Consider the following 18,749-nt stretch of genomic DNA (forward strand, 5'->3'; position numbering starts at 1 on the left):
TGATGTTTCAAAGTACTGCACTGAAAAGGTGTTTGAATGTTGTGCAGGTTTGGTTAAATTTAACGGAGCTAAACTTCTAACTGTTGTTATTTATAGATCCCCAGACTCCGATTTCACAACATTTTTGTTAAAGCTAGAGGAGGTTCTTGGTTCACTATATAGGAAATACAAAAAGTTAGTTATATGTGGTGACTTCAATATTAATTGTATAAGTGATTGTGCAAGAAAGAGGATGCTGGTAGACCTCTTTAATTCATATAATCTTATGCAAACCGTATTCTTTCCAACGAGAGTGCAAGGGAACAGTAGAACAACCATAGCCGGCCGCGGTGGTCTAGCGGTTCAGGCGCTCAGTCCGGAACCGCGCGACTGCTATGGCCGCAGGTTCGAATCCTGCCTCGGGCATGGATGTGTGTGATGTCCTTAGTTTAGTTAGGTTTAAGTAGTTCTAAGTTCTAGGGGACTGATGACCACAGATGTTAAGTCCCATAGTGCTCAGAGCCATTTGAACCATTTTTTTTTTTTTTTTGAACAATCATAGACAACATTTTTGTTCATTCCTCATTGCTAGAAGGGCATTCTGTTAGCAAAAATGCGAATGGCCTTTCAGATCACGATGCACAAATTTTAACTTTAAAAGATTTTTGTGCTACAACACGTGTTAAATATACTCATCAGCTGTTCAGGAAAGCTGATCCAGTTGCTGTAGAGACCTTTGTAAACCTTATAAAGGAACAAGAGTGGCAAGATATTTATAGCGCTGATACAGTAGACGATAAATATAATGCTTTTCTCAAGACTTTTCTCATGCTCTTTGAAAGTTGCTTGCCATTAGAACGTTTAAAACAGGGTACTAGCACAAACAGGCAGCCTGGGTTGCTGACTAGAGGGATAAGAATATCTTGTAGAACAAAGTGGCAATTATATCAAAACGTTAGAAATAGTCAAAATCTAAATGCAGCAGCCCATTACAAACAGTATTGTAAGGAGCTTATAAATGTTATTAGGAAGGCAAAAAGTATGTGGTATGCAGATAGTATAGCTAAGTCTCAGGATAAAATTAAAACCATATGGTCAGTCGTAAAGGAAGTTGCTGGTCTGCAGAGACAGGTCGAGGATATAGAATCAGTGCGTAGTGGGAATGTCCGTGTTACCGATAAGTCGCATATATGTACAGTATTTAATAATCACTTTCTGAATATAGCAGGTGAACTAAATAGAAACCTAGTCTCAACAGGGAATCATATAGCGCTCTTAGAAAAAAGTGTTCCGAGACTGTTACCTGAAATGCTCCTCCATGATACTGACAAGAGGGAGATGGAGTTAATAATTAAATTACTAAAGACCGAGAACTCTCATGGATATGACGGGGTATCTATCAGAATACTGAAGTATTGTTCTATGTATGTTAGCCCAGTTCTCAGCCATATCTGTAACTTTTCCTTTAGGAGTGGTCGGTTTCCTGACCGATGAAAGTACTCGGTAGTGAAGCCACTTTATAAAAAGGGAGACATTGATAATACTGACAATTTTAGACCTATTTCTATGCCATCGGTGTTTGCTAAAGTTATCGAGAAGGTTGTATATACAAGGTTACTTGAGCATTTAAATTCACATAATTTGCTGTCAAATGTTCAGTTTGGTTTTAGAAATGGTTTAACAACTGAAAATGCTATATTCTCTTTTCTCTGTGAGGTTTTGGACGGATTAAATAAAAGGTTGCAAACGCTAGGTGTTTTCTTTGATTTAACGAAGGCTTTTGACTGTGTTGACCACAAAATATTACTGCAGAAGTTGGACCATTATGGAGTAAGGGGGGTAGTTTACAATTGGTTCGCCTCTTACTTTAAGAACAGAAAGCAGAGGGTAATTCTCCGCAATATTGAGAATGGTAGTGATGTTCAGTCCCAATGGGGCACTGTTAAATGGGGCGTTCTTATTTATATAAATGATATGCCTTCTAGTATTACAGGTGATTCAAAAATATTTCTGTTTGCTGATGACACCAGCTTGATAGTAAAGGATCTTGTGTGTAGTATTGAAACAGTAACAAATAATGTAGTTCATGAAATAAGTTCGTGGCTTGTGGAAAATAATTTGATGCTAAATCACAGTAAGACTGAGTTTTTACAGTTTCTAACTCACAATTCAACAAGAATCGATATTTTGATCAGACAGAATAGGCACATTATAAGCGAGACGGAACAGTTCAAGTTCCTAGGCGTTCGGGTAGATAGTAAGCTGTTGTGGAAAGCCCATGTCGAGGATCTTGTTCAGAAGCTAAATGATGCTTTATTTACCACTAGAACAGTATCTGAAATAAGTGACACTTCAACACGAAAAGTAGTCTACTTCGCATATTTTCATACGCTTATGTCGTATGGTATTATTTTTTGGGGTAATTCTTCTGATTCAAAAAGGGTATTTTTAGCTCAAAAACGGGCTGTTCGAGCTATATGTGGTGTAAGTTCGAGAACCTCTTGTCGACTCCTATTCAAAAATCTGGGAATTCTGACATTGCCCTCAAAGTATATATTTTCTTTAATGTCGTTTGTTGTTAGCAATATTAGCCTATTCCCAAGAGTTAGCAGCTTTCACTCAGTTAATACTAGGCAGAAATCAAATCTGCATGTAGAATGCACTTCCTTGACTCTTGTGCAGAAAGGAGTGCAGTATTCTGCTGCATCCATTTTCAATTAGCTACCACAAGAGCTCAAAAATCTTAGCAGTAGCCCAAACTCTTTTAAGTCTAAACTGAAGAGTTTCCTCAGGGCTCACTCCTTCTATTCTGTCGAGGAGCTCCTGGAAGAGCTAAAAAATTAAGCAAATTCCAGTGTTACATTGTTGATTTTCTTCGTTTAAACTTACGACTTGTCACCTGAATATGTTTTTTTTATTTTTCATTTTATCTGTTTCTAATATCGTGTTATAATTTCATGTATTGACTCGTTCCATGACCATGGAGACTCCTCCTTAATAAATAAATAAATAAATAAATAAATAAAATAAAATAAAAATAACAAGCTATACCAAAATGCAACATTTCAAGAACGAACAGTTACTGCTGTGGTGGAATGCTCTGTTCAACACGTCTTTCATGTCCCGCCGATGATCAGATTGTGATTGAAGTCGAGAATCACAGTAAAAATAGGCACAGTTGCGTATTGCATTCAACACTTCCCAACCTTGTACACCTCCTGTCCTCTTTTCGGCTTCAGACTGCATTCATATATGTATCCTGAAACATACCCTGAATAAAATGCCCTCGTCATTACTGCTCCGGTTTTTAAAGATTAGTAGAGGCGACGAACAGCAGTACTTTACTTTGCGCAACGTAATAATAATGAATCTAACTCGACAATTCACAGAATTCTACGAACATACTAAGTCGTGATAAGCGCATGAACTAACATTAATGATACACAGATAAAAAAAAGTTTGACATCACCTTAGATCCGCGAGTTCCGGAACCTGAACAGAAAATTGGAATAGAGATCAACATAAACATCATTTCCGCCCTTTTTACTGCTCATGAAAACCATACATTGCATGTTGTACCACCATACTGCGAGACCTTCAGAGATGGTGGTCCATATTGCTGTACACACCGGTATCTCTAATATCCAGTAGCACGTCCTCTTGCATTGATGCCTGCCTGTATTCGTCGTGGCATACTATCCACAAGTTCATCAAGGTACTGTTGGTCCAGATTGTCCCGCTCCTCAATGGCGATTCGGCGTACATCCCTCAGAGTGGTTGGTTGGTCACGTCATCCATAAACAGCCCTAGGGTTCATGTCTGGGGATCTTGCTCGTCACTCCAGTAGAGCAATGTCATTATCCTGAAGGAAGTCATTCATAAGACGTCCACGATGTGGGCGCGAGTTGTCCTCCATGAAGACCAATGCCTCGCCAATATTCTGCCGATATGATTGCACTATCGGTCGGAAGATGACATTCTCGTATCGTACAGACGTTACGGCGCCTTCCGTGACCACCAGCGGCGTACGTCGGCTTCACATGCCACCCCAAAGCAGCAGGGAAACTCCACCTTGCTGCACTCGCTGGAAAGTGTGTCTAAGGGGTTCAGCTTGACCAGGTGTCCTCCAAACACGTCTCCGACAATTGTCTCGTTTTAAGGCATATGCGACACATATCGGTGAAGAGAACGTGATGCCAATCCCGAGCGGCCCATTCGGCATGCTGCTGGGCCCATCTGTACCGCGCAGCATGGTGTCGTACTTGCAAAGATGGACCTCGCCATGGACGTCGGGAGCGAAGTTGCGCATCATGCAGCCTATTGCGCACAATATGAGTCGTAACACGGCGTCCTGTGGCTGCACGAAAAGCATTATCCAGCATGGTGGTGTTGCTGTCAGGGTTCTTCCTAGCCATAATCTGTAGGTAGCGATCATCTACTGTAGTAGTAGCCCTTGGGCGGCCTAAGCGAGGCATGTCATCGACAGTTCCTGTCTCTCCCCTTTGTCCGAACAACATCGCTTTGGTTCACTCCGCCACGCCTGGGCACTTCTCTTGTCGAGAGCCCTTCCTGGCACAATAACAACGCTGACGCGATCGAATCGCTGTGTTGGACCGTCTAGGCATGGTTGAACTACAGACAAAACGAGCCGTGTACCTCCTTCCTGGTGGAACGACTGGAACTGATCGGCTGTCAGACCCCCTCTGTCTAATAGGCGTTGCTCATGTACGGTTGTTTACGTCTTTGGGCGGGTTTAGTGACATCTCTGAACAGTCAAAGAGACTGTATCTGTGATACAATATCCACAGTCAACGTCTATCTTCTGGAGTTCTGGGAACCGGGGTGATGCAAAACTTTTTTTGATGTGTGTATGTACGTAACCCAACTTATAGCTAAGTGACCTTTCTTACACCATTTTTAATCCGCTCACTTGTTCTTGGTCCTCCATTCTTAGTACCCCTCTTGGTTCTTGTACATATTGTACATTATCCATCTCTCTCTATAGCTTACCCTTATTTTTGTAGGGATTTTGAACATTTTGACCACTTAACATTGATGAACGTATTTTTCAGGTCGATAAAACCTATGAACGTGTCTTGAATTTTTCTTCAGTCTTCTTCCATTTTCAACCTTTACGTCAGAACTGCCTCTGGTGCTTTTACCTTTCCTAAAGCCAAACTGATCATCATCTAGCAGATCCTCAATTCTCTTTTCCATTTCTCTGCATACTATCCTTTTCAGCACCTTGGATTCATGAACTGTTAAGCTGATTGTGTGATAATTCTTGCACCTGTCGGCTCTTGTACTCTTAGGAACTGTGGATATGACGTTTTTCGAAAGTCTAATGGTATGTCACCAGTCTCACACTCGTTTCGGTGCCTCCTCCCCAATGATATTACAAATTTCCATGGCATTTTATCTATCCCTTCTTCTTTAAACTCTTCCAGAGTTCTTGTAAATTCTGATTGTAATACTGGATCTCCTATCTCTTCCCTATAGACTCATCTTTCTTCTTCTATCACATCATAAATCCTCCCCAACACAGAGGCTATCAGTGTACTCTTTCCATCTATACGCTCTCTCCTCTGCATTTAATAGTGGAATTTCCACTGCACTTTCAATGGTACTGCCCGTGCTTTTAATTTCACCGAAGATTGATCTTTCTGTATGTTGAGGCAGTTCTTCCGACAATTTCTCTTCGATTTCTTGACGGTTTTCAGGTAGACACTTCGCTTTAGCCTCCCTGCATTTCCATTTATTTCGTTACTTGTACCTTCGTTTTTCTCCAACTTCTGTGATTTCCATTTTCAGAGGTGTCCATTCCTCTTCAACAGAACTACCTACTGAGCTGTCCATTATCGCATTATCTATAGCCTCTTAGAACTTCAGTCATACCTCTTCATTTCTTAGCGCTCCCGTACCCCACTTCTTTGGGCACAGATTCTTCCAGACCTTTCTCTTAAACGTCAGCCTACCATTTATCATCAGTACATTGTGATCGGAGTCTATATCCGCCCCTGGTAAAGCCTTACAATTCAATATCTGATTTCAGAATCTCTGCCTGATCGTGATGTAATCTAACTGAAATATCTGGTCATGGGTTGCGGAGAAACTGGTATTCATCACTCGCCAGCCACTGTAATCGACAATCACTGAAATGAGGTTAAAGCATCATAATATGAATTCATTCCCGAGTTCGAGTCTCGGTCGGGCACACAGTTTTAATCTGCCAGGAAGTTTCATGTCAGCGCACACTCCGCTGCAGAGTGAAAATCTCATTCTGGAATCATAATATGACTTGCCAGTTTCTGTTATCCAGCTCAAATACACTTGATACCTGTTCGGATGAGGGCAGTTGTTGCTGCCAGAGCTACAGCTCTGCGTACTGAGTTTCTCGCCTTGTATAGCCCAAAATCACCTGGCACTTAACCATATACTGTTTCTACAGTACTGCTCATGCACAATTTGCAAACTCTCATGCAGGGCTTCGTCAGTGGTTCCGAGACGCAGGAAATATTGCAGGCCAGTAAATGGGCTAAGATGAGTTATCATTCTACCAGAGAATTGCTACCTAACGATAACTGCAGAAACAAAACAAAAAATACTAGAGCTACGGTTGTCTGTGAAGCTTAAATCTGCTTCAGGAGTCGTAGTCTTCAAATACGTGTCGGGATTACCGCAGTTACTCTGTAGCTGTCAATGTGAGTACACAAGAAGTCAGTCCAAATACGGGAACGTTTACTGCAGTCAGCATCACCACCATTCGACCATCAATCAAGGTAAAATTATTTTTTTCCTATTTGTATTTCGCTTCTGTGTCCAGAGTAATTCACGATAACCTTCTGTTTGGAAGGACGGTTCAAGCTGAAACAGTCTCAGCAACACCATGAAAAGGGGCCAAATGGAATACAGTCGAGTTCTAATGGGTGTGTGGAGTCAACTTGTGTCACAGTCTCAAGTGAAATCAGTAATACGGCTTAAATTAATTACATCTGAACAAGCAAATGAGCCACACTTACACGTAAGGTGAATACAGCATTTTGTGATCCTGACTATCCCTTTTTTCTCAATGTATCCTATTTGTAAATTTAAGACGTATCTAGTAGCTGACGGAGTAATTATTCATTTGGCTATTAATGAAGATGAAAGTAATTCAGGTTTTCGTAATGTATGTAAATTCTGAGAGCACCATTCAAAACAGCGCATAAAGGCCTCAATAAATGCGTTTGCATTTAATTATTTATTGATGGTTCTTTTATTAGAGGTGATGACTAGGGCCCGCGTTTTTTTGTAATTACGTGTTCCCTTGCTCTCTTCCAATGCACGCGAAAAGTGTAATCGTACACGAATTATGTTTCCAGTGTCGATATGTTTTACTTTATCGTTGTGCATTTTTACATATGTCACTGTAATTACCACTATGCTGTGTCGATACACGTGCGTCAGCATGCACTGCCAAATACATTCCAAAACGCCGCCCATAAAAACTGGAGTCTTCCGGATCACGTATCTACATCTACATCTACATTTATACTCCGCAAGCCACCCAACGGTGTGTGGCGGAGGGCACTTTACGTATCACCGTCATTACCTCCCTTTCCTGTTCCAGTCGCGTATGGTTCGCGGGAAGAACGACTGCCGGAAAGCCTCCGTGCGCGCTCGAATCTCTCTAATTTTACATTCGTGATCTCCTCGGGAGGTATAAGTAGGGGGGAGCAATATATTCGATACCTCATCCAGATACGCATCCTCTCGAAACCTGGACAGCAAGCTACACCGCAATGCAGAGCGCCTCTCTTGCAGAGTGTGCCACTTGAGTTTGCTAAACATCTTCGTGACGCTATCACGGTTACCAAATAATCCTGTGACGAAACGCACCGCTCTTCTTTGGATCTTCTCTATTTCCTCCGTCAACCCGACCTGGTACGGATCCCACACTGATGAGCAATACTCAAGTATAGGTCGAACGTGTGTTTTGTAAGCCACTTCCTTTGTTGATGGACTACATATTCTAAGGGCTCTCCCAATGAATGTCAACCTGGCATCCGCCTTACCAACAAATAATTTTATATGGTCATTCCGCTTCAAATCGTTCCGTACGCATACTCCCAGATATTTTAAAGAAGTAACTGCTACCTGTGTTTGTTCTGCTATCATATAATTATACAGTAAAGGATCGTTCTTTCTGTTTATTCGGAATACATTACATTTGTCTGTGTTAAGGGTCAGTTGCCACTCCCTGCACCAAGTGCCTATCCGCTGCAGATCTTCCTGCATTTCGCTGCAATTTTCTAATGCTGCAACTTCTCTGTATACTGCAGCATCATCCACAAAAAACCGCATGAAATTTTGGACACTATCTACTAGGCTATTTATATATATTGTGAAAAGCAATGGTCCCATAACACTCCCCTGTGGCACGCCAGAGGTTACTTTAACGTCTGTAGACGTCTCTCCATTGAGAACAACATGAGATATTGTAACCAAAAGTTGACGCTTGAAACCTCCGACGTTCAGTTGCGTGTTGTAACAAACACAGGCCACGGTCGGCGAGCAGCATCTGCAGGGACATGTTTACGATGACCACCGTGTTTACGAGTGTGGCTGTAGTGCACTGTTGTGGTTTGGTCTAGCTGTCGCAGTGTCCGCATGTAGCGCTTGCTGCTATTGTTATTCTGCATTCGTCTCCACACGCAGAACAACTGTAGTACACCGTGTTACCAGACGTCTGTGATAGTGTAGTGTTGTAGGAACTCTGATCATGGTGTATTCGAACTCTGAAAAGGCGGAAATGATACTCATCTATGGCGAGTGTCGACGAAATGCAGCTGAAGCCTGCAGGGTGTATGCAGAACGGTACCTGGACATAGAGCATCCAACGTGCCGCACATTGCAAAACATTTACTGCCAACTGTATGGTCGTAGCACGCAAACGGGTCCGTAACAGGCCCGTCACAGGAGAAGCGGGTGCAGTTGGTGTGTTAGCTGCTGTTGCCATGAACTCACACATGAGTACACTGGACATTGCGAGAGCCGGTGGACTGAGTCAAAGTAGTGTTATGCGCATACTGCATCGTCAGCGCTTTCACCCGTTTCATGTTTCGCTACATCGGCAATTACATGGAGATGACTTTAATCATCGAGTGCAATTCTGTCAATGGGCATTAACAGAGAATGCGTTGCAGTTCTACCTGTTTACCGATGAAGCGGGTTTCACAAACCACGGGGCAGTGAATCTATGGAACATGCATTACTGGTCCGTGGACAATCCTCGCTTTCTCAGACACGTAGAGCGACAGCGACCGTGGACTGTAAATGTATGGTGCGGAATCATTGGCGACCACCTCATTGGTCCTCACTTCATTGCAGGGGCCCAAACAGCTGCAACATACATCGCGTTTCTACAGAATTATCTGCCAACGTTGCTCGAAAATGTCCCACTGGAAACGCGTCGACGTATGTGGTGTCAGCATGATGGTGCACCTGCACATTCCGCAATTAACACTAGGCTGACCCTTGACAGGATGTTCGACGGGCGTTTCATAGGACGTGGAGGACGCATAAATTGGCCAGCCCGTTCTCCTTATCTTACACCTCTGGACTTCTTTCTGTGGGGTACGTTAAAGGAGAATGTGTACCGTGATGTGCCTACAACCCGAGAGGATATGAAACAACGTCTTGTGGCAGCCTGCGATGACATTACACCAGATGTACTGCGGCGTGTACGACATTCATTACGCCAGAGATTGCAATTGTGTGCAGCAAATGATGGTCACCACATTGAACATCTATTGGCCTGACATGTCGGGACACAATCTATTCCACTGCGTAATTGAAAACGGAAACCACGTGTGTACGTGTACCTCACCCCTCATGGTAATGTACATGTGCGTCAGTGATAAAGACCAATAAAAAGGTGTTAGCATGTGGACGTAATGTGCTGTTCCAGTCTCTTCTGTACCTAAGGTCCATCACCGTTCCCTTTGGATCCCTACGTAATTCGGTGCTCTCCGATACACACGATCGAACAGCGGAGGAGTGGTACTCAAGCGTCAACTTTAGGTTACAATATCTCCGGATGTAATTAACATTTTACAATGCAACAAACGGCACTGATTACGTATTTGTTTATATGTTCAGATGTGCTAGCAAAACTAACCGGGTTCCATTTTAAAAAAAACGTAGGTTTGTGTTAAAAAACATACTTCCGTGCATTTTTTTATGGTTTGTGTTAACCAATTACACTAGCCCCTCTCCTCACGTTCGGTCTGTGGAATCGATTCGTCAGTATTTGATGTGGTTTACGAAATATATCCAGCGGTAATGTTAGGTTACTCGCCCTGTACAGGTCACATTACATATATACTTACATATTTTATCTATTTCCATTACATAAATATGTATATATTGTGCGTGTTCATATTACAAAAAAATCCAATCTCTAGTCATGAGTACTCGTGGGAAATGTGTGTTTTTATTATGTAATAAAGAACCAGTCGACTTGTGATGTCAGAAAGTAGCCAGCGAAGAGAGGCACTCAACTTGTTAAGTATACCTTACATTATTATAAATTTGAATGCTGGTCCATTTTCGTAAACTACTGCAATTACATTCGAGCTGTTCCTAGCCGACAATAAAAATAAAGCCGATCGACGACGTGCAAGTTACCTGTTGCTGCCAGTCACTCGATGAAGCGCGAGTTACGTTAGTTTGCATAGAGCTCAGGTGATTGTTTTCGGTCGGTGTCTTGCGTGCACCGTTTTCTTGCTAAAAAGTCATACGAGTCGTGGGGTGTTGACATCCACTTGCTGGCAGAGTTGCACTGTATTTGTGCAAGTATTATAGCTTGAGCAGGAGTAGGAGAACTGGAATTCGTTGTGCTACATTTTTTGACAGACTCTGGAGAGATTTAAAGAGCTTAGGTTATTGCTGTGAGTCATTAAACTGTATTTTGTGGAAAAGCTGTTGAACTTTAGTGAAACAGAGGCACTTCAGGACTTTGTATTTACGCGACAGTAAAATAAATAGTTATTTAAGGGAATTTGCTAACACGTGTTATCACACATGCGCTGCAGTGTTTATATTTCATATGTTTAACTAGCGCTGAATTTACATCCGCTGTTTGTTTCTCTGAAAGGTCACAACTCATAAATTTATTTACTGCGAATGGAAAACAAGATAATTTAATTTATCCATGTAGTTGTAGCACTCGCTATCACAGGTGATCCTTCTTCATTAGAGGTATTCATTTATTATTGTATTTCCCACACTTTCCTGACTTACGATTCTATTTGTGAAACCTGTTATATTTTCTGCGAGAACAGCTGCATGGCAAGTAGGTAAGAGTGTGTGACCACCCTCCCCCCCTCTACCCCTTACCTGCACCACCCCTACGACGAAGTGTAAGAACTACTGTAATTCAGAGTCGTACGTCCACCGCCTCACCACATTGCTGTCTGTTCTCGTTAGTAAGCGGCTACAAGATAAATGTAACAGGAACTTATAAAAGCTTAGAGACACAAAATGAAAACCGCACGCGCCACTTTTCAGAGAGAAACTAGTGCTAATTCACTACAAATTACGAGTGGTATTCACAAAGTTATGAAATAGATTTTTTGCTTCTCTGCTGGTACTTATTTGTAAATAAAGAATAAATTGGTTACTTATTACCCGGCAAAGCGAACTGAGTATCCGTCCAGGTTGGCAGCAGTGTCGTGTTTACCGCTTGAAAAACAGAGAAAGGAGGATAGTGGGGGGGGGGGGCGAGGTAAGTATTATGGTACACTCTGGCGTCATTACAAGCGGAATTGTGTCTCACACTGCAAGTCTATAAGTGAAGTCCTGACAGCACACATTGGCCGGTAGTTCTGTCCGTACAGTATCACTCTGGCGACAGTCATTTTCTGGCGGTGGCGCTGCTGTGGCAATCGCAGCTTTGGTGTCTCCCTCTGGTAGGAAAGGGGAATAGTTGCCTGTTCACGTGCATTTAAGGGGCGCTACGAGCTCGGCAAGGGGTCGGACTGTCAGTCTGGGCGAGTCTGCTCAGTTGGTCAGCCAAGTCAGTCTGGGTCTGTGTCTCGTCCACATTGGAGTTAGTGTGTCTGTCGTCCGGAGTGCTAGTATGTGTTAGGCCGCCAGTCTGCTCGAGTTGCTCAGGCAACGGTCATTGGCGGTTGGATCGATCGGTCGGTCGATCGCGCACTGGGACACAAGATGACTTGCCCGTCTTGAGCTTCGGCGCATGTGAGGTCGCCACGTTAGTCCAGTGGGCCGCGCCATATGACGAGGGGTAGTGGCTTCGCAGCCGACATGAGAGCAACAAAAAAATGGTTCAAATGGCTCTGAGCACTGTGGGACTTAACTTCTGAGGTCATCAGTCCCCTAGAAATTCGAACTACTTAAACCTAACTAACCTAAGGACATCACTTACATCCATGCCCGAGGCAGGATTCGAACCTACGACCGTAGCGGTCGCGCGGCTCCAGACTGTAGCGCCTAGAACCGCTCGGCCACTCCGGCCGGCTGAGAGCAACAGGAGTCAACCCCGGACATCGGTCTGGCCGGTGCGAGCTGCGACGCCGTGAGACGGGAGATCGGTGCGACATCCTGCGTCCGTTGAAGCGGCTGGCAGCGGACGGTTCGGGAGATCGTTTTGGGGGTGCTGCGCCAGGTCTTCGCCAGACATCGCAGTTTATTAAAAGTTAAGTGATTCGTGATACGTTGTTTCATTTACTTGCGGCAAGCTTCTCAGCCCGGAAGCTCATACTGTCAACAACTACAACAAAAATTGTTATTTCTGTCTCTGAATAAATTGTAACTTCGTATTTACAAGTTGTTTTCTGAGTATAATTTTTAAATCTTTTTTTTTTAAAAGGAAAGGGTTTTTAGGAATAAAATATCCATTTGTTGAAATTTAATTTGCTGTCATCAATTATCCACTGGCAACTACCTCCACGCTCACATAGTGTGATTAAATGTGTTAATGTTCTTGATGAATCGTTAGTAAATAAAATAAATTCTTTAAGAAAAGATTTTGAAAGTAAATCCTCTGTTAAGTCACTCACAGTACCTGCATTATTGACCGACTACCCGGGAACACGGAATCCGACATTAGTCCCAGGTTGCCTGTCTCAAGGCTTCCAGGGGCAAAATAAATTTAACTCTCAAGACTTCGCTTGGTTATTGACCGAATTTAATAGTTTAAAATACTGTAGTAACTTACTCATTACGTGGAATAATCTTATATTAAAGGTTCAACGCAGCAAGAGAGGTATAACAGTTAGAAACTACGTGTTTGTCTTGAGGTAGCATCGCTGACGGTGCACCAATTTCCGGACTTCATTCACCCAGTATTTGAGAATGAGAGTACTTATCGTCTTAGAACAAACTTCACAAATAACTTCAAATCTTTACGGAACTTCTGCTGACTGACATCCGCCACAAAATGATGGAAGGAAAGAAGTTTATCGCTTACTACATTTTCGATTTCATGCAATAAAATTCAGCACCAGACATGAAGTTTCAATTTTCCGCTTCTTTACTACTGACTCTATTCTCAACACAGTTTGCAGCCAGTACCCACGTAGACTACTGAATGTACCTGCAAAATTATATCACTGTACGACCCACAGTTCATGGACGTCATACACATTGCGATGCGGTGAAAAACTAGTTTTTGCTTAAAATGGAGTTTGTTTTTGCTTAAACTGGAATGCAAATTACTCCATAATATACTCATACAGTGTAATGAGAGCGTAGAGGCTTTCAATAAGCTTAAACATAATTTCAAATTTTTTTCCAATCTTTTTCTCGCTTACTACCGTAACGTCAAATATTTAACACACTAATGCATTTGCAATCAGATGTGGGAAGCTATTTTATACATGGGATTTCGATTCTTTAATGAATCCGATGTTTATTGCTAATAATTATTAATCCTAGTTTCGTTGAAACAAAGCACTGACCATATTTTCGTAAAACTCTAACGTAATTGGCTTTTTCTGAAACTGTTGTCTCTTTTTTGTAGGGTGAAAATTACTGAACCATATGAAAAAAACGTAAATTAGGTACAAACTACGGCATGCACGCACTTCATTCAACATGTAAACGTGCCTATAGATATTCGAATTTAGGTTACGACATGTTCGCTATGCCTGCCATCATTGGCGATGATATGGCACAGACGAATAGCGAAATTCTGCATGACCTGCTGAAGTGTCTGAACGCCGATGCTGTCGATGACCTCTTGAATGGTTGTTTTCAGCTCAGCAATGGTGTTTGGGTTTTTGCTGTATACCTTGTCTTTAATATAGCCCCACAAAAAGGAGTCGCATGTGTTCATATTCAGAGAATATGGTGGCCAATGAGGCACATGCCAGTGGTCTGGGGACACCAGAGCCAGAATGCGGACCCCAGAGTGCTTCTGCAGGACATCAAACACTTTACTGCTTCGAGAGGGTCGAGTTACGACTTGCTTGAACCACATAGGTTGAAATCAGGGTCACTTTGGGTAATTGGGCTGAAATCATCTTCCAAAACCTTCACGTTCCGTTCGGTAATCACCGTGTCTAAAGGAATATCGCACCGATTATTCCGTGACTGGACATTGATCACCACACAGTCACCCGTTGAGGGTGAAGAGACTTCTCGATTTCGAAATGCGGATTCTCACTCCCACAAACGCACCAGTTTTTCTTATTGACAAACCCATCCAAACCACATTCACATCAAACTCCTGTTCGGCAACTATGCGGACAATAGTGTTGGCGAAACACAGCTACTGCTCTATGATCATGGGGCTTAATGGCTGATGGGTTTGAATTTACTACGGGAAGAGATGCTGAACTTTAACAACAATTTGTTGCAGTGTCTCCCGGTTTACTTCCAGCTGCTGTGGAACTCGTCTTATCGATTTTCTGAGGTTGGTCTGAAGCACAGCGAGTGTTTTCTCCATGTTTCCTGGCGTTTTCATCCTTTTCTGACGACCGACACTGCTAACACTGTCATCACGAACACTACTCATTGTCTCAAACCTTCGAATCAAATTCTAGATTTATAGCATACTTGGACCAGTTGTCTCAGCTTGAATTCGGTCTCAAACTCCCTTTGAGCCGCAGCTGCATTGTTTTTGCTCGCTTAGTAGACCTTCACAAGCGCTGTACCCTCAGGATTGCTGTATCGAGATGTTTCCACGTGCAAATGGCCGACGACAACTAGGCACGTGCCCTTGCGCGAACTAATTCCAATCATACCCCTCGGCCAACCGTGCAGTATGAACGTCCTAACGCGAACCGTTCAGAAGCTATGACGATTTTACTTCTTATACACTGAAGCGCCAAAGAAACTGTTATAGGCATGCGTATTCAAAAACAGAGATATGGAAACATGCAGAATACGGCGTTGCAGTCGGCAACGTCTATATAATACAACAACTGTCTGGCGCAATTGTTAGAGCGGCTACTGCTGCTACAATGGCTAGTTATCAACATTTAAGTGAGTTTGAACGTGGTGTTACAGTCAGCGCACGAGCGATGGGACACTCCATCTTCGATGTAGCGATTAAGTGGGGATTTTCTCGTAATAATATTTCACGTGTATATCGTGAATATCAGGAATCCTGTAACACATCAGATCTCCGACCGCAGTGGCTGCAAAAATATCCTGCAAGAACGGGATCAACGACGACTGAAGAGAATCATTGAACATGACAGAAGTGATACCCTTCCCCAAATTGCTGCTTATTTCAATGCTGGGCCATCAGCCGAAGGCTGACATGTATCCTTGATAACTGCATGACACAAAGCTTTACGCCTCGCTTGGCCCCGTCAACACCGACATTGGACTCTTGATGACTATAAGCCTTTCGCCAGGTCAGACGAGTCTCGTTTCAAATTGTATCGAGCGGATGGATGTGTACGGCTTTGCAGAGAACCTCATGTATCCAAGGACCCTGCATGCCAGCAGGGACTGTTTAAGCTGGTCGAGGCTCTGCAACGGCGTGCGGAGTCTGCAGTTGGAGTGATATGAACCTTTAATACGTCTAGATACGACTCAGACAGGTGACTAGTACGTAAGCATGCTGTCTGATCATCTGCATCTATCCATGTCAATTGTGCATGCCAACGAGCAATTCCAGCAGGACAATGCGCACCCCACAAGTCCAGAATTGTTACAGAGTGGCTGGCGGCAAAACTCTCCAGACATGAACATTATTGTGCGGATTCTTTCAACACTATCTAACACACAAAGAATTTCGTAAAAACATATTCAAACAGTGACACAAAAACACATAGTACAAAATCATGTACAACAATTGGCATATATCAAAGAGGTGATGCATAAAACAACATACCTTGCAACGTGCTGTTCAGAAGAGATCGTCACCCCTCGCATTTATGGCCAGTCTTCCAGAATTCATGGTGTCAGTTCTTTCTAACACTTCTTCAGCCATTAGTCGAGTCCATGCCACGTGGTGTTGCAGCACATCTACATCTACATCTACATCTACAACCATACTCCGCAAGCCGCCTGACTGTGTGTGGTGGAGGGTACTTTGAGTACCTCTACCGGTTCTCCCTTCTCGCGGGGTCCCTACATGAAATAAGGCAGGTGTACCTGTTTCTTTGGCTCTTCAGTGCAGTTCAATAATTGTCACCCCGTACATAATAACTTGATTATTTTGCCACCTTCTAACAGCACACATCACAGAGAAAAAAATTTTTGACTCAACGGGAGGTTGCTTGTCGGCTGTTTGGTTTGTGGGGCGCTCAACTGCGCGGTCATCAGCGCCCGTGCTTGTCGGAGCTGGCGATCAGAAGGAAGGAAGGGCGTATGTAGGTTCAGAGCTCAATACCCCGTCATCGACAGTACAGTCGTTAAAGGCGGAGTACAATCTCGGATTACAAAAGGTTGGGAAAGGAAATCGGCAGTGCCCTTTTCAAATGAACCATACTTACATTTGCATGGAGTTGTTGACGGTAATCAGAGGAACCTAAAGTTGGAAGACCAGAGAGCGGATTCGAATCGTTGTCCCACCGAATGGTCGGTATGGGAATCAGAGAAGAGACTAAACAGTGATGTGTGTCAGCTATCCCATACTAAAGCCGATCACATGGTGGGCCTTCGTACAGGAGAATGTGCCACCACATGTAACCATGTGGCATAGCTGTTGCAATCCTAGCTAGGGAAAATGAAATGAACTGGCCCCAGTTTTTAGGCATGGAAAATACAGTAAAAAATGAAAAATGGCCACAAATTGATTTTCATAAGGGTATAGATAGAAAATGCACAACTGTAACCTTTAGCTGCCAGTGGATAAATATGTGATGCTGCAGGGGACATGTCGATACCAGGGCTTTTCGCGGATGATGCTGTAGTATACAGAGAAGTTGCAGCATTAGAAAATTGTAGCGAAATGCAGGAAGATCTGCAGCGGATAGGCACTTGGTGCAGGGAGTGGCAACTGACCCTTAACATAGACAAATGTAATGTATTGCGAATACATAGAAAGAAGGATCCTTTATTGTATGATTATATGATAGCGGAACAAACACTGGTAGCAGTTACTTCTGTAAAATATCTGGGAGTATGCGTGCGGAACGATTTGAAGTGGAATGATCATATAAAATTAATTGTTGGTAAGGCGGGTACCAGGTTGAGATTCATTGGGAGAGTCCTTAGAAAATGTAGTCCATCAACAAAGGAGGTGGCTTACAAAACACTCGTTCGACCTATACTTGAGTATTGCTCATCAGTGTGGGATCCGTACCAGATCGGTCTGACGGAGGAGATAGAGAAGATCCAAAGAAGAGCGGCGCGTTTCGTCACAGGGTTATTTGGTAACCGTGATAGCGTTACGGAGATGTTTAATAAACTCAAGTGGCAGACTCTGCAAGAGAGGCGCTCTGCATCGCGGTGTAGCTTGCTGTCCAGGTTTCGAGAGGATGCGTTTCTGGATGAGGTATCGAATATATTGCTTCCCCCTACTTATACCTCCCGAGGAGATCACGAATGTAAAATTAGAGAGATTAGAGCGCGCACGGAGGCTTTCAGACAGTCGTTCTTCCCGCGAACCATACGCGACTGGAACAGGAAAGGGAGGTAATGACAGTGGCACGTAAAGTGCCCTCCGCCACACACCGTTGGGTGGCTTGCGGAGTATCAATGTAGATGTAGATGTAGAATAAAGTCTTGGAGAATTCCAATCCGTGTACTCAGTTGGATAGCAACTGTGCCTCGCAGACAGGCGCGTGAACAATATACCCAGATGTCAGCATTTGTGAAAGAACTGCACTTGGGCTCAAAGAAGCCGATTGGAGTAATCGTCGAATCGATAGACATTTGAACAGTAATGATGCCACTAATCGACGATATTGACACGAATAGGTGAACCAAGGGCGAGCACAACATCAAGAAGGAAGTGGTCGAACTAGACAGATGACAGAACGTGAAGACCGAGCAATCGACAGAGAGGCATTGAGAGCTTCGGGACTGATAATTATCATCGATCCGACATGCAACTGGGGCTTCACTGACCACAAGGAACATTAATAGTCGGCTCACAGGATGGGTGCTGAGCTGACGACACCCTTCTAGCCGACTACCATTGACCACTGTACACGAACAAATGCGTCTGCAGTGGTGTCGGACCCATTCGATCTGGAATCTCATTTACTGGAGTCGAATTGTCTTCAGCGACGAGTCCCGCTTCGAGCTGAGCCCCGATGACCAGCGAAGACGTGTCTGGAGACGCCCCGTACAACTGCCGTGTA

This window comes from Schistocerca americana, chromosome 4 (assembly GCF_021461395.2).
Source record: "Schistocerca americana isolate TAMUIC-IGC-003095 chromosome 4, iqSchAmer2.1, whole genome shotgun sequence".
Lineage (NCBI taxonomy): Eukaryota > Metazoa > Arthropoda > Insecta > Orthoptera > Acrididae > Schistocerca > Schistocerca americana.